The sequence below is a fragment of the Marmota flaviventris genome, chromosome 17 (genome assembly GCF_047511675.1).
Source record: "Marmota flaviventris isolate mMarFla1 chromosome 17, mMarFla1.hap1, whole genome shotgun sequence".
Taxonomy (NCBI): Eukaryota; Metazoa; Chordata; class Mammalia; order Rodentia; family Sciuridae; genus Marmota; species Marmota flaviventris.
In genome coordinates, this window is record NC_092514.1 from 70,739,402 (window position 1) to 70,754,610 (window position 15,209).

The 15,209-nt window shown below is 49.7% G+C and overlaps 1 long non-coding RNA gene across 1 annotated transcript in view; it reads right to left on the minus strand.

Annotated features, from left to right (window-relative positions):
- LOC139702467 (uncharacterized) overlaps positions 1–7,165 on the minus strand; it is a 143,253-nt gene extending 136,088 nt beyond the window's left edge. Inside the window, exon 1 of the long non-coding RNA XR_011705106.1 lies at positions 7,040–7,165. This is a non-coding gene — a long non-coding RNA (uncharacterized lncRNA). The remainder of the gene's footprint in view (positions 1–7,039) is intronic.
- Between the last annotated feature and the right edge of the window lie 8,044 nt (positions 7,166–15,209).

Here is a 15,209-nt window from a genome sequence, read left to right on the forward strand (position 1 = left end):
GCCTGAAGGAAGACACTGAAGGTGAGGAAGAAAGACACCAGGAAAGGCCACTAGCCCCGGGTCCGGCTGGAATGAGAAATGGGTCAGACTTGGCTCCTCGGTGAGCTGACACATTTAATTAAAGCCCTGAACACCGGAGCTTCCTGGCCGGCTTGCCAACGACCACAGAGACCTCCCTCGGCCAACCCTGGGCTGCAGGTGAAGGAGCAGGGTGACAGGGAGGCGACCCTCCCCTCCAGAGAGGAGAGAGCCACAAGGGAAGCGTCCAACCAAGTGCAGGAACAACAGCTTCACTGACGGCTCCTCAACTGGCTCCTCAACTTTCACCGTGAAAAGAAACACCTCCGTGAGGAAGTTCAGATGGAAAGAGCACATCTACAGCAGCTCCGAGCCCACTTTCGAGGAGTGGGAAGGGACAGAGGCTGTGAGAGCCACACGGAGGCAGACACAGCCCCCCGAGGTCAGGGAAGCCACTTACTACAAATCTTAACCCCCCTGGAGGATGGAGCCCTGGGACTTTCAGTCCCAGCCCAAGACAGAAAGTCCTAGAAGGAGGTGACCACCCCGACCCAGCCAGGACCCAGCTCTCCAACGAGCTGCCGTGCAAACCCGACGGCCAGCTCACGACCCTCCGGGATGCACTTCTGGAGCCACCTGACTGCAGAGAAGGGCTCTCTATTTAGACACCTGTATGATTAAACATGTTTAAATCATATACAGATCTCCATTCCACTTTCAGCAAACTTCATGGAGGAACGTTGACCCTGCAGGACACATTGGCAGAGAAGATTCGCCCCAGAGTTCTCTCAAGTCGGGGGCCTAATTGCCATCCTCCCGGCCCCGGCTCCACACCAACACCTCCAAGCACCCACTTCTCACTGCGTTCACCAGGTCAGGCGTTAGGGTCTGCAGGTGAGTTCTGCTGGGTCTCCCTGCCTCCTTCCCCCACCTGCACCCTAATGTCCTTCTCTGTGACAGGGAACATGTTTGGGTACTTCCTCAGGCCCAGGGTCATTTCAAGTGGGACAGTTTAAATAATCAGGACTTTGGGAACATGCTGACCACCCAACCTTCTAATTTAGAAGGAAGAGTTGCACATTCAGAGCTGGGGGCTGCCCACTTACTCAGCTGCTCCTTGGTTTCCTGGGTGAAGACCACTCCTCAGAATTAAAAGCACCTCCCAGTCACAAGGTGGCAGGAGGAAAGGTCTGGGCACACGAGGTCTGTGCACACATCGTGATGCATTCAGCCTTGAAGAAGGAATCCTGAGCCATGACAACGTGGGTCAACCGAGAAGGTCACCATGCTAGGCGACCAAAGGCAGACACCCAGAGACAAACACTGTGTGGTTCCATGTACACGAGGTCCCTAAGATGTCCAATTCCTGAAGACAGAAAGCAGAAGGTGGCTGCCGGGGCCAGGGAGGAGAGATGGTGAACTCTTGTTGAAGGGTTTCAGTTGGGAAGATGGAGGTCTTCAAGGTGGACAGGGGCACAACTAAGCGAATGCACTTCGAGCTGCCAGAACTGTACACTTAAAAATGATCAGGGTGGTACATTTTATGTTGTGTATATGTTGTCACAATAAAAAAACCTTTACATTTTTAAAAATGAGTTAAGTGAGGGAGACAATTGTAGAGGCAATGATCGTCATGTAAAGGTCCTGAGTGGTTCACTCCTGAAGGAGTTGTCCCCCAAGGCCAGCATCTCGGGCATCTTCATTTCCACACATAAAGCACAGCAGAATCCCTCCAGCAAAGACTGCCACCTCCTCAAGTCACCCTTTGATTGGCACAAAGACCACTCGAGACCACATGTGTAAGAACCACAGAGGTTGCTCCAGTATCTAAGAAGCATCCAGCAGGCACTCAATATTTGCAAAATTAAGGAGAAGAAGAAGCCTACAGGCACTAAGCTGGAGGAAAAAAGAATGCCCTGAGATCCCTAAGCAATTTTCAGATAGATGTGCTGGTCAGACAGCCACGGTCCTTCCTGGCCTGTCCTACTGGGGCCTTTCAGTCCTATGCTTCCACGCATAGGAAAGTAAATGGCAAAAATGAAATGAGTGCGATTATAATGCGCTAATTGAAATAATAATAATAGAAGGGAATTCGGTGAGAGTGGAGCCAGCAGATGGCAGGGGGCGGGCGGGGTGGGATGGAATGTCCTGGGAATAGGATTGATCAATTATGTGCATGTGCGAACGTGGCACAATGCACCCCATTGCTATGTATGATCATAGTGCACCAACAAAAATTTCTTTTCAATAAAGTGAAATGTTGTCAGGGTCACACTTTTTAGGCAAAAGAAATGAGTCTGATAATCATTAAAACGAAACCGTAACGAATCAGCATCTTCCCAACTGTTGGGCTGCGTGTGCTCTCGGCCCATTGGTTCCCAGAGCTTCAGAACCACAGGACTGCAGTCCCACATGGTCGGCCCAAGCACAGCCGCCTGTTTCACGACACACAAAGACGCCTGGTTTCAGGACTTCTGTGCAAAAACCTGTACCAACACACCAAATATGGGAGGAGGTGATGATTCACGGTTCAGAAAGCATTCCTGGACAGGAACCTGCCACCTCAGCTTTCCTGCTGGCTCATGATTCCTCCAGGCCTCCTGGGTATCACGTAATCAGCCAAAGTTGGTTTTGTGTAGCATTTTTTTTTTTTTTTTTAGGGCAAACCTATTCAGTGAAGCAAGGGAGCCCCAGTGATTTGGGCCAGGGTGTCCTTAGCTAAAGGTGTGGCTGAAGGAAGACATTCTTGTGGGATCAATCCCGTCCTCTTGCAAAGTGAGCGGCAGACATCTATCCTGGGGAGAGGGGGTGCTCACTTGGGCCCGGCCTGCTCCATAATGACAGTGACATCGCCTAGGACAACGATGGCCAGAAATAGAAGTAGAATTAATCTGCACGCAAACGCCAGCAAGCTAATGTACCAGGAAGCAGCGGGGAAGGGGAAGTTACCAAGCTCCAGGGACTTCGCACTCCCAAGGGGAAGGACTGCTGCAGATCTGACTGGATCCGTGGCCCAGATCCGCAGTTCCTTTATCATTCACCCCAACGCGGCCACGTCTGTCTCAGCCAAGGACAAAGGGCACACGATGTCTAGGTAAAAACCCATACTAACCAACCCCTAAGTGCAAATGGCGGTCCAGGCCAGGTGGGGGTCAGCCAAGAAGGTCTCCTGGAAGAGAGGAAGAGAGCTTTGTGGTTGGGTAAGTTCCAGGGGAGCTGGGGCGGGGTGGGGGAGGCCTCAATTTAGACTTGAGCTGGCCAAAAATCAGTCGACTCCCTATTTCTTAAAGTGTCCATCTCTGTCTGAATGGGCTGCGGAACATAGAAACTGGGGAACCCCAAGCAGCCTCCCCAGCCTCAGACAAACCAAAACGGAACCTCTAAAGGTGAGAGGGGGCTGCTAAGTGTTATTGGCAGGTTCTCCAAGCAGTTCATTCTCCAACCGCCCCCTGAGAACAGACCGTGGGAACACAGTGAGTTATCCCAAAGTGAACATTCTGAAGGGGCCCACATGGATCTGTGAAGAGCTGCGGCCTCTGGGAGAGCAGGGACTTCAGGAGTCGTGAAGGAGAGGGACAAACCAGGTGTGGATAGCAGCACCCTCTCCCCTTTCCCCTAGGAGCCAGCCGGTTACCAAGGACACCTGCACCACGGTGCATGAGGACAGCGAGGTGGAATCGTTGTTTTTTATACACAAGCTGTGGGAAGGCTGGCCGTGCTCACAGAGGGGACGAAAGGCCAAGTCCAGACAAACAGACCCTGGCAGGAACAGAAACTACCTGGCCAACAGAAGGGTGTTCTGTGGAGACTGAAGGCACCTTAAAACTTCTAAACCCCCAGCAAACATCACCCATGCTCTGTGCAGGTCACCACTCCACATTGGAAAAGACACCAAGGTGCTTATCTGCAGGGTTTACAGGCCAAAGGCTCAGACTCACATGGTCTCTCTGTTGTAGGACGCAGAAGACCATGTGAAGGTCAGCCAAGAAGGCTTCCTGGAGGAAGAGAGTGAGCTCTGTGGTTGGCTAGACTTCAAGGGCCCGTTTAGACGGTCACTGCCAAGAATCAGTCTTCTTTGGGTTTCCTAAACTTCTCAAGAGCACTCTCTTGGTGCAAAGACCTTGGGCCAGCGTCTACCCACGTTAGCTGCGTCCCCAAGCGCCTTCAGGATAGCTCTCCTCACCCCAAATCCCCCACCCCTCCAGACAAAGAAAGCCCCAAAAGAAAAGGAGAGTCAGTCTTCACCCAAGATTACCCAACAACACCCTTGATCCATCCCAAGCCGAGAGCAAGAACCCATGTTCCTTAGCTCTGCCCAGATGACCAGGAAATGCAACATGGCTGGGTTTGCACCATGAGCTCCCTGACACACCTGCGGCGTGAGTCACCAGCGCAGGCACTGATTGCATGGTGTACTTGTCAACCGCAGAGTCAGTGACTTAGCAGCCTGCTCTCACGCACACCAGATGACATCCATCTACCTGGCCCCCAGAGACGTGTTGGGACAGATTGGGTAATAACCCAATTTTTACTCAACCACATTCCCAGTGGAGGTTTGGAGAGAAAGAAGGGGAGACACAGATGGTTTCCCATGTTCGGTCAGAGCTCCTCCAGGCCCCAGGGCTATGATCCGACTCAGCTGCTATCATTCAGGAGGGGGCTAGGTATCCTGGTAAGGAAGGTAAAGGGACCATCTCAATTTTAAACCTTCTCCAGAAAAGAGACCATCTACTGTGACCCTCTCTGCTTCTGCTTTTACAAGATGTCATTGTAGGACCAGGGATTAGACCCTGAACCAGAAAAGGACATTAGTGGGACCATTGGAGGAATGTCAGTAAGACCTATGAGTGAGCGTTGTATTAATGTTAATGTCTGCAGCTGGTCCTTCCTTGCACAGGGGTGTCAAACGTTAACAAGTGGGGAAGCTGGAAGAGGATATGGGGGAACTGGGTACAATTTTTGCAACTCTCCTGTAAATCGAGATTTATATCAAAACCAAGTTATTGTTTAAGACAAGGCAGTGTTTTCCTCTAGCTGCTTACTTTACACTAAGTCTACATACAGTATTGCTAAACCTATTCATACCACAGTCCTGAAGGCAAAGTCTACGACATTCTCATACCAAAGCTGATCAACTCTTTGACACAGGAAAAAGAACCAAACAAAACCCTGCATTCAGTCGGCAGTCATTTATCCTATACCTGTGTTTCCTCCCCAAGATGCGGGCCTATCGGGTAGAGAAGTGGTGGCCTTTGCCTCTAAGTGCAAGAAATGCTCACCAACAGAGGCACACCTTCAACTGTAGACCTGATTCTGAATTAAAACCAAAAAAAAATAGCAATTTCTGGGGATTTTCCACAGGGCAACAACCAAAATGTGGACAAATCCTTATGTAGAAGGAGAATCAACAATGCCTTACCTCTGGGGGTGAAAGTTTGGAAATACCTTAGTAGCCAACAGTGAGGGGATTATCAAGCACACTATAGTTCATCACCTGCAGTGGAATACAGTATCACAGAATCACTGCATGGGGAAACATTCAAATGAAATCAAGGGTGAAATCGAGCAGGAAACAGAGCTGGGCAAATTACAAGATTTTACCAGTGAGGAAATATGCTTTTTTTTTTTTTTTTTTTTTTTTTTTTTTTTTTTTTTTTTTTTTTTTTTTTTTACTATTTCTTCCTGCATTTTCCACCTTTTTTGCAGCTTTCTGTAAAGGAGAAAAAGAGAATGGGTGGGATGCAGAGGTGGCACTCTGGGTCACTGTTGAGCAGAGCAGTTTCAACAGTCCTGCCCCAGGGTCAGCTTGAGAACTGGGCAGGGGGAGGTGGGGGAATGGCCTGGGATCATGCTGCACCAACCTGGGCAGCTCCAGGGAGCCAGGTGGGGCTGAAGGCAGCTGAGGACCCCAACTTCTGGGGGAGAGGGACATATCAGCACTATCACCGTTTGATTTTTTTTTCCCTTCCTCTGCTGCCTGCCTCTCTCCCTGCCGAGCAGGTGCTCTTTAGAGGTGCTGAAACCCTGGCAGATGCTGACCACCTGTAGTTTTCTATGCAGGAGGGACTTGGTGGGAAACATCATCACCAACAGGTTCCATGAGAGAACCTATAGGCTGCAGGTGGGTTTGTGGGTGGAGGAGGGAATCCCACAGCTGGGAAAGCATCCCCAGGAAACCATCTTCAGAGGCAGAGTCCTGGAGTTCAGGACAAGTGCCAAGAAGGGAGAAGGAAAAAAGGACCCTGATTTGTACATTGAAGTGACAGGTCCTAGATGGCTACCCCAAACAGGGAGGACACAAAAGAACAAGGAGAGAAGGAAACTGTAGATGCACAAATGGTTTACTTTCAGTTCAGGACTCAAGACTTAGACCCCCTCCCATACTGGCCAAGAAACCTCTTCCATTACAAATTGCCCAGAGGAAAGAGGAGGTAGGAGGGTGGCAGGTGAATGCAATGGACTAAATTCCTGCCATCTCCCACTCATTCAGGAAACCTGTTTACACTCTGGCCAAACGCAGCCACCTGGCTTCCATTGAGGGTGGCCAGTACTTTCAGTAGGGCCAATCAACAGACACTCCGGCCCGCTCCTAGCCCCAGTTATTGACCTCGGGTCCTTCTCCAAGAGCTGCGCCCCAGCAGCACGCTGGGTCGCCAGTGAGCAGATGTCAGGAGCTGTTAGGAGCGCAGCACTCGCTCCCTAACTAACGGGACCGGAGGGGGACCAAGCAAGAAGGTAAGTGCCAGGGCCAAGCCGGTGCGTAAGGACGCGGGGCCCTTCCTCTAGCTAACGCTCTGTCCCAAAATGTAGCCAAAGGCTTGGTAGCGCTGGAGCCTGAAGAATAATAACCAAGAATGCCAGATTGGGGTGGTCGCTGATCACTGCAACCGGAGGGAATACGCTCCTCCTCGAGACAGAGGGATGACAAAAATGATCTCCAAGAAGAGACACCGTGGGGCGGAGGGGTGGGGGACGAAGGGAGCAAATCAAATCCCCTTCCCCAAACTGAAAGGAAACTTACCTCCAGCTTAGCGACCGATTGTTAGGTAGAAGGAATCAATCCACTAATGAAGAGGAGTCCTGGGTCTTCTGAGCCCAGCTGATAAGCGCCAAGTAATCCACGTTAGGGAGCCCCCATCCCTTTCCCCACTGTCCATTCAAGGCCAAAGCGCCGCCAACCCCCAGCCTCTCCACCGCGGAGATGGCGGGGAATCTCGCCTGGGGTCCCCAAGCGGCTGCCTCGCGGTCCCCAGGGGTGGGCGCGCCGCAGGCATAAGCCAGGCGCCGGGAGGACCCCATGAACGCGCTCCGCCTCCTTGCGCTGGCAGAGCACCGGTCCTGGACGCACCTTTTCTCTTTTCATCCCTGCGCATCGCCCTTGTGAACCCACAGATTGCGCCGGGAAAACCCCTCTGCCAGTCCAGGAACTCGCTAAAGGCAGATCCTCTCTCGGCCTCAGGTTTCCAAGTCCGCGGGGCCCGGGCAGCCGGGGGTGGGCACCCGCCAGGCGGGAGAATGCCGTGGAGAAGGCCGAGCCACAGATGCCAGCTGCAGCAGCCGCGTCCTGCCTCCGAGAGCCGCCGGCACCGCGCGCGATCGCACCGCCTCTGCGCTCTGCGGGCGCTTGGGCCATTTGGCCGTTTTATACCATCCGACCGCGGAGGGGCGGAGCGCGAGGGGCGGGGAAGGGCGGGGCCTATGGCTTGCTGGGAGTTGTAGTTCTGTCTTCCTGATCCAGGCAAATGCTGGGCAAGGCACAACAGCGGAACTCCCTCCTCCATGGACCAGGCGGGACTCCAATCTCAACGTCAGTTCGGTTGGCCTTTGTGCATAAGGTGGGTCACACCTGCCCCTATGTGCAGCCCAGGACGATAAAACTTGGTCGCTCTAGAGTTAAATCCAGCTGAGCTGCAACTCTGCCTAGCCACCAAGCAGCTGTGTGACCTACAGAGTATGGTCCGGATTCTTCCTGTGGCACGGAGAGGGACGTTAGTGCCTGCTTCTGCAGGCGCTGCCCACACCACACACCAAACAGTGTGGCCTGATCCGCCTTCTTTAGGGTGAATGATTGTCATTTCCTTACATTGTTTACCCGCTAAGCACACATGCTTTGAGACACCCCTCCACAACCTAGCTGCTAGCTGGAGCCCCTCCCAGATTAAAATTCTGGAACTGCCACTGCCCTTATTCCACCCTGGGTTTCTGCATGCACCTTCTCCTTCACCCAGCACCTGAACCCCCGCAGATGCTGGATGCAGGCAGGAGGCCTCCCTCCAGCAGCCCAGTCAAGTGAGAGGAGGAAGCAGCCTCATGACATTGGCATTGGATGTGCAGGGGCCTGTCTGGGCCAGAGCATTAACCCTGCCTGGGGACATCAGCCAAGGCTTTCCAGAGGACTGGTGTCTGAGCTGAGCGGGCAGGAGGTGGGTGAACAAAGACACACAGCAACAGCACACAGAGGGCAGAGAGTTGTCTGTGTGGGGAAACTTTGCAGGTATACAAGAAGAGGGCAAGCTAAGGAGGAGGCCAGGGCCCGGGATTCGTTTCCGGGGGCTTCTATGACAAAGTGCACAGACTGAGGCACAGATGGGGGGTTGTTAGAACAACAGAGATTTATTTTCTCACAGTTCTTCTTGGCTGGAAGTCCAAGATCAAGTGTCAACAGGGTGGTGCAGGAGAAAGGGTGACAGGCCTCTTCAGATTCTGACCGTGGCTGGCCTTTGTCGGTGATCTTTGACTTGCAGATGCGTCTCCCGACCCTCCACCTTCACATGCCTCGGCCTGTGTCTTTTTACATGTCTTCCCTCTGTGGTCTCTGTCTCTTCCCACGTGTTCTTGTCATAAGGACACCAGTCATATTGCTTTGAAGTCCCTGCTCCACTCTGACTGCATTTTAACTAATTACGTCTACAGTGGCCCGATTTACAAATAAGGTTATGCTCTGGGTTACAGGAGATTAGGACTTCAACACACGTTGGAGGTGGACACGACTCGGCCCACAACAGGTTCCTGTGACTTGCTGCCCCAGTAACACCCACTGTGACTAACCAGCCCTTTTGATAAGAGCAAGCTCTGATAAATGAGATGAAACCACAGAATCCCTGGGGCTGTGAAAGGAAGGGAGGCCTCGGACCCTGTTTCCCTGTGGCCACATGACATTGGAGAGGAAGTAGCCTCAGGAACAAGGTATCCACATTTAACGTGACAAGAAGAACCTGGGAAATGGGGTCCGCGAGGAGAGAAGGTTGTGGTGGGGTGCCTTGTCTTCCCCAAGCAGTTTCTGATTTTCAGCCTGCCCTGGTGACCAACTGCTGCCCATTGAGATCACAGGCAACAGGTGAGTTCTGATTTGGCCCTGGAAGCCTGGCTCCCAGCTCTTGTCATGTGGCACCTGCAGAGAGTCGGTGGCAGTACAGCGTGGTTTGACAACTGTTTCCTTTTTACAGTCACATTTGTCTCCTCTCTTGCTTTGGGAAGAAAAACGGAGACCAGGACAAACATGAAGATGACCTCCCGTGGCCTCCCCCACAGACTCCTGGGGAGAAGCCTCCAGCACTGTCTTGAGGAGTAGCAGGACTTCACCGAGTCTTTCCCTGAGCACAAGGTTGCACGGCTAAGGCTGAGGGGCATCCTGTCCACTCGAATGCTCCCGGTTCCCACTGTTGATCATGCATGGGTTACTGGTGTTTTCTGCATTCAACCCATTCTACTACTCAGTCTTTCAAAACTGTTCTTCAGCACCTTAGCTACTTGAGTGGTTAGGAAAACAGGGTACAATTAGTTTGATTTTTTTTTTAACCACAGGAAAATCCAGAATCACATCTCTTCGTTGCCCAATAACCTCCAGAAACGACAATCTGAATCTTATTTACACAGATTCAAATACAGATCAGAATAGAAATATTTATGACATGCATATACACATATTATATACAGATGTACATCTCCCTCCTCTCTCCACTGACAGCCTAGAAGCGATGACACCTGTAGCAGGAACATGTGGTCTACAATTTTGTTCCTAATAACCATTGTCTAACAAAGAGAACCAAGGATACGTGGAGAAATGGCTAACTCTAGGACAGGTGCAAGAAACGTATAAGACAAACCTGGGAAATCTTATAGTTTCAGAAAGTGTTAAAGTGTACCTAGGCATCTCACACACACACACACACACACACACACACACACGCACACCACCATCACCACCACCACCACCACCCATACACACACCCTGTGACCCTGTGAGTATGGCAAAGAGTCCCAGAATCCAACTTATTGAGGTTCTAATGGCCAAAGTTAGGCAATGTTTTGAACAACAGAATAAATAATATAGCATTGGATTATAGCCCCAAATATAAACTAAATATTCTTAAGTCCATACTAATATAATTGATAGAATAAATAGATCCACAAGGGGAAATAAATCTCCTCTGCAGAAGAATTCCAAAAATGTACGTGGACAAGCTGCCCTCTCCAAGGTAGGACCCAACACCCCACTTCCTCTGGGACTTCCTTCCAAAGGGTGAAGTAAGTAAGGAAAGAGGGCCCCTCACCGTTGCATCGCAAAAGAAGGTTCAGACAAATTCCATTTGAGGGATTGGCCACAGAATCCTTGACTAGTACACCTCAAACTGTTAGGATTATCTAAAACAAGGAAAGTTCTAGAAACCGTCACAGCCCAGAGGGGCTTAAAAAGTCAGGATAAGTAAATGTGCTATTCTGGATAGAAACCTGGACCTGAAAAGGACATTAGGGAAAAAGAGGGGGAAAAAATGAGGAAATCTGAATACAGTGTAGACTTTAGTTAATGAGAATATATAGCTAGTGATTCAGAATTGTTACAAATGTAGCTATGGGGTGGGGGTGGGACAGATGTGCCATCTTTGCAACGTTCTGTAAATCTATTCTAAAATTGAAGTGTTATTTTAAAGGTTAAAAATGTAGACACAGGGCTGGGCTGTGGCTCAGAGGTAGAGCGCTCACCTAGCACCTGCAAGGCCCTGGGTTCAATACTCACCACAACATAAAAATAAATAAATAAAATAAATGTATACACAGAGAAAAGCCAGCACTGTGCCTGCCTGTAATCCCAGCTGCTTGGGAGGCTGAGGCAGGAGGCGTGAATTCAGAGCCAACTACAACAATTTAGCAAGGGACTTAACAACTCAGTGAGACCCTGTCTCTAAAAATGAAATATAAAAAGGGGCTGGGGATGTGACTCAGTGTTTAAGCGCCTCTGGGTTTAATCCTCAGTACCAAAAAAAATAAAAATAAAAGTAAAATGTATACACAGAAGCAAATGATTGCAATACCAATTCTCTCCTGAGTAAAGTTTTTTAATTTGGGGAGTAACTCCATGGCTGGCTGTTCTGTTGATCATTTTTTCCTAGCTGTGATTATGCTGTTGGTATTTGAATGCATTTCTTATAATGCTCAGGCAGGAGGATGGCGAGTTCAAAGCCAGCTTCAGCAAAAATGAGGCGCTAAGCAACTCAGTGAGACCTTGTCTTTAGATAAAATACAAAAATGGGCTGGGGATGGGGCTCCGTGGTCAAATGCCCCTGAGTTCAATCCCCGGTACCCCCCCCCAAAAAAAAAAGAGTTTCTTGGCTATTCTTGGACCTCTCCCATCCCATAAAATTTATTTATTAAATAATTAAATTTTAAATTAGCACATTAAATTTTAGGTAAAAATAAACAAAAATATTGCAGAGGAAAAATGCTTCCAGAAGACCCTCCGTGCCCACAAATTACGTGTAAACTTGACCTCCTGGCATCGAAGCCTTCTATGGTCTGGCCTTCATCTCCTTTTTCACCTTCATCCCCCCAGTGAAGCCCTGGGCTCCAGGCAATGGGAACGTTTGTTTGCTGACTTGGAGCTGACTGTAGACCTCCAGCCCTCACTGTGGCTCCTAGTGCCTCCTCCACCCTCATCTCCACCCATGGACTTCTGTGGCATCTCCCACCTGCCTCTCACATGCCACCTCTTCCAGGAAGCCCTCCCAGCTGCCCAGTTCCTTGGAAGAGTTCTACTGAAGCTGCCAGCTCCCTCAGTCCCTCTCCAAACCAAGTTTCCTGAAATCATGAATTTTATTCCTCTTTTTCATAACCTTCCTGTCCCTACCATCCAGGGTGGTTTTTACACAAGATTGAGGTGTTTGGTGCCTGCAGTGGAGTCCCTGGTGCCAGCATCCAGTCATCTTTAGAGCTAACCCCAACTCCAGCGGCCCAGGCCCTGTCCTTGACATTCACAGCATGTCGTAACCTCCTGAGATACCAATAGTAGGTCCTGTAACTAATCCCACATTAGACAGAACAGAACCCAAGCCAAGAGCAATGAAGCACCTTGCTCGATGTCACAAAGCAATGGCAGAGCCAAGGCCCCAACCCAGAGCCCTCTCCTGGAAGCAACTCCACCCCACTGCACAATTCCTCTGATTTCCCAGCAGCAAGGGCTGCCTGGAAGCTCCTTCTAGGAAGGCTGCATGTTCTGCACAAGCTGGTATAAGGATATGGTTAGACAGGTGGAAAGCACCCAGCACAGTGCCGTGCCCATAATAGCTACTCAATAAATCCTGGTGATCCAGGGTGCTCACCTGCGTCCTTCCTTCTGCCCCCACCCCGCCCCCTGCACTTTGCCCTACAGAGCTCTTCATCACCCATCCTACTCCCACTTGTCAAAATGAGTAGTTAATGGATGGACAGAGCAGAAAAGATTCCCACCAACACAGAAAGTTCTGCAGCATCAGCACCGACTGAGACCTGATGACACATTCAGACTCTGGGCTGGCAGTGTGGCTCAGTGGTAGAGCATCTGCCTAGCATGCAGGAGGCCCTGGGTGTGATCTCCAGCACCACAGAAAGAAAAGAAAGGAATTCAGATTCTCACACTATACACCCCGCATCAGAATCTGCATCTTTTGATCCATATTTTTAAAATTTTTTGATTTTACAAGTAGGCCTACATATAATTACAGTTTAAAGTTCTTTTTCAAGTCAAAAAGCCTATCCTCTTGGACAGAGTGTTGGTTTTAAACGAGTGGAACATAGCCTCCATCTCATTCTGCAACACTCTTTTTAAAACTTTTTTCCTGTTAGCAAAGTTCTAGAGAATGTTCATAAATCCAGCAGCTCAGAGGAGATAGAACATTTGGAAACAGTTCGACATGGACAGAATTCAATAAATCCAAGACTGGCCCAGTGCCGCACATCATGTGAATCTCTCAGATCACAGGATGTGCATCTGAGCTGGTTAAAACATGCAGATGAACTTGGGGCTGACGTCCAAAATTATCAGAGGTGGGACACAGACAGCCCAAAGCAAGCAGCGTTGTGTTCCAGGGGTGAGAGGACGCATCGATGAGATTTAACTGCCGAGCTTGGTGCTGAGATTCAAATAACAAAAAACAGGCAGATGCAGATGGATTTCAGCAGATAAATAAATAATAACAAAAGGAAAGAAAGATAGACAGAAAGACTGCTGAGTTTCAGGGGGCTGAGCGCTCCAAAGTCACCGAGAGCTTTCAGAGATCAGTGTCTGTTAGGATTTCCAGCAACTGGCTGTGAGAGTCGTCACACTTTTCAAAGTCATTGTCACAGGCTTCTCTGCCCATCCACTGGTGATTTCCCATGCAAGGTGCATTGCCTTTGACTTTCCTGGCAGCCACAGGGAACAGTGTCAGCAAGGGATGGCCCTCAACCATCTGGGCTATTATTTTACCCTTATCTTCCTCTTGCTGCTCCAGGGTCCTGCTCCTGGGACTTGCTCAGCTCTTTTCAGAAGTACCTCCAAGAGCCTGGCATGCAGTCCCTAAGAGGACAACCCTCAAGCACGAGGGAAAAGAGGCATCAGACAAATATCCCACTTTTCCACTCTTCAACTTGTTCTGAAGTTTATTCTGCATGGTTGCTTGGAGAGTCCCGGTGAGACTCACCCCTGTCTGTCCACAGCATAACCTACATTAACCCACTGTTTCCTAACCTTCCTGCTTCCCAGGTGACCCTGCAATTCCAAAGATAAGCTGTTAAGTTAATTATATACAAGTGCCTCTCTGATTCAGGAAGAATGCAAAGTAAGACACCACTTGCACATCCATGTTTCTTTCTAGACTCTTTGCCCATGTCTGCAATTTTCTAAGTCAGGAAGAATTGGGGTTTAAAGTTGAGAAACATTTTTGATTCTTTTGCTCCTTCTCTTCCACCCCACAGTGTCTTTCTGAAGTGCTCGAGGAGCTTCCCCGTGGCTCTTCCCACTGGTTCAAGTCCCTGATGACCTCTTCCCATTGCTCGTCCCATTCTGCCTGCAGAGATGCTCTTGAGGCTGGGCTCGGCTGGTCCTTTCAGAGCTCTCTGAGGTAGCCCTTCCTTCCCTCCACCTTAGCCCAATGACTGTTCTCTCTCCTTGGAAGTCCCTTTATGCGGTGATCACTTTATTCACGGGACATCTCTTTGGACACGTACACTTCTGGCTCCTCCTGTGAAGGCTACGTGTGCTGGAATCAAAGATATTAGATATCCCATATGCTCTCTTTCTTTTTGAAATCCCTTCAAAAGGGGCCCAGTCAACATCGTCTGGTTTAATTTGACTGACCAGCTCACACTGTTAACAAAGCGAGTGCAGATCAATGATGCTTTTGCAAGCAGACAAATTTACTCACTCCCCAAACTATACTGAATCAATCTCAAGCTCCACCCCAAAACTTGATATGACAGCAAACTGCCCAAGCTGGTAGAATTAATTAGCCTGCATCTATATACCAATATCATTATATCGAGTTAATATTTTCGGTGGTTTGTGGAATCGTGGAGGAGCAAGTTGGAGGTATTACTGAGAAGGCTAGTGTACGTCCCAAAGGCTCTATGAAGAATGTGAGTGGGTAGTTTTCTGTCTTAAGATGGAACAGTGATGATCATTCATTCATCAATCAATCAATCAATCAACAAACATCTACTTGGCCCCTGGTAAGTACTCTGCTGAGCACTGGGGATCAAGATGAGAGATAAGGTTCCTTTGTGGAGGAGACGGAATACATTAGTGAACAGCTGAATGAAGTACTTGTGGAGTCCGTCAGAACAAGGCAAGGCAGAAGGCTAAGCCATCAGAGCAGGGAGGGACTGGAAGCTTTCTCAGAGGAAGAGGAGAGTTTCAAAGCTGGTGGGAACTAGAATGTCCCTTGCTGGCCCCTCTAGTC